Raw genomic sequence first — 1,739 nt, forward strand, 5'->3', positions numbered from 1 at the left:
TTCATACGCAAACAATGACAAACAATCAAATAAACAAACAAAAAAATTGTGGAAGAAAGTTGTCCTTTTGTCTTTAAGTTTTGAATTTTAAAATGCGATAATTATAAGGGTTAATAATTGAGTTTTAAATTTAATATATAATAATAATAATAATAAAAGAAATTAGCAATGAATTGAAAAGGATAAAGTGTATTTATATCTTATTTTTATTTTATAAAGATAATAGAAAATTAATTTCGAAAGATTTTTTACTTAAATATCAATGTAGATATAGTATACTTAATAAATTTTTAATATAATATACTATTTAAATAAGTTCCTAAGTTTGAATGAATTGTAGTTGAGCTTAATTATCATGAATTCAAATAAGTGTTCTTATTCAAAATTATTATTTATGTAGAAAATTATATAATTTTACAATTCTGAATAATTGACAGGATTTAATGGTAAATTATTTATATTTTACAAGAGTAAAATACACATTCACCATAGTATAGAATGATGTGCTTCACATGGGTTTGCATGTGGCAATATTAAAATCTAATTAATAGTTGTAAAGTATTTGATCTGAACTTTCCTGCTTTCCCACTGCCTTTACATATTTTATATTCCCTATGTTTAAATTTGTTTATTCAACAAAATTTTAAAAAATAAAGTTTTTTTTTTTGAATTTTATAGTCTTAAATTAGATTTTATGTCAATATTAAATATTTTTAAATTTTATTATCTTAATAAACATGTCATGTGAAAAGTTAAAATTAAAAAAATATTTTAAAAAATAGTACAAACAAACTGAAACAGATAGAGTAATACAAATACATCATTCAACTAAATTAAAACTATTGAATTTCGCTGAATTCGTAATCAAAACACTAGTTCTATCCGTAATTTAGAGATAGATCTAAGCATGTGATATACGAGTTCACATAAACTAAATAATTTTTGTTCAAAATTTATATGTATTTTTAAAAATTCACTCAGTATTATAATTATAATTTAAATTGTAAACCCAATTATTATCATACATGAGAAAATTCATAATTTTCAAATCTTAAATCCACTTCTAATCTAAATTAGTGGAACGCATGGGGTCTTATTTTATCATACAAGTACTCAATAGTGTAGTTAGATTTTTCATTAAATAAATTCAAAATATATATATACACACACGCACATAAAAAAGCGAAAGAGTGCTCAATATTATTATATACACATAAAAAATAAATTTTAACCATAAAAATAAATATTATAATTTTCCTCCAATTATTTTTAGATAAACTCTTGATTCTACCTGACTCTGCCTGCTATTTTTTTTTGAGCAACTTTCACATATAGCAAACATAAAATCATATTTGTATGTTATAGTTATACTTTGCATAATTGCGCTCCATAACAAATTTTATGTTTGCTATGGAGTTTTTGATTTGTATAATTCGCTAGATACATCCAATTTTATACAAATTGTTCATTTTTGTATAAATTCATTTATACATTGTAATTTGTATAATAAGATCTGTATTTGTATAACTATAAGTGTATAGGACGAAAATATATGTATTTGTATTTGTATATACACTTTTCTCTCGCTTTATACAAACACAAACACATTTTATACCGAAATGTATAAAATGACTAATTGTATACCGAATCAGATGACAAAAAAAAGGGATGTTTGCTGCGAATTACAAATAAAATAAACTATGACTATAACATTTAATTTGAATTAATAGTTTGCTATT

The sequence above is a fragment of the Solanum tuberosum genome, unplaced genomic scaffold, assembly GCF_000226075.1.
Source record: "Solanum tuberosum cultivar DM 1-3 516 R44 unplaced genomic scaffold, SolTub_3.0 scf00098, whole genome shotgun sequence".
In the NCBI taxonomy this organism is placed as follows: Eukaryota; Viridiplantae; Streptophyta; class Magnoliopsida; order Solanales; family Solanaceae; genus Solanum; species Solanum tuberosum.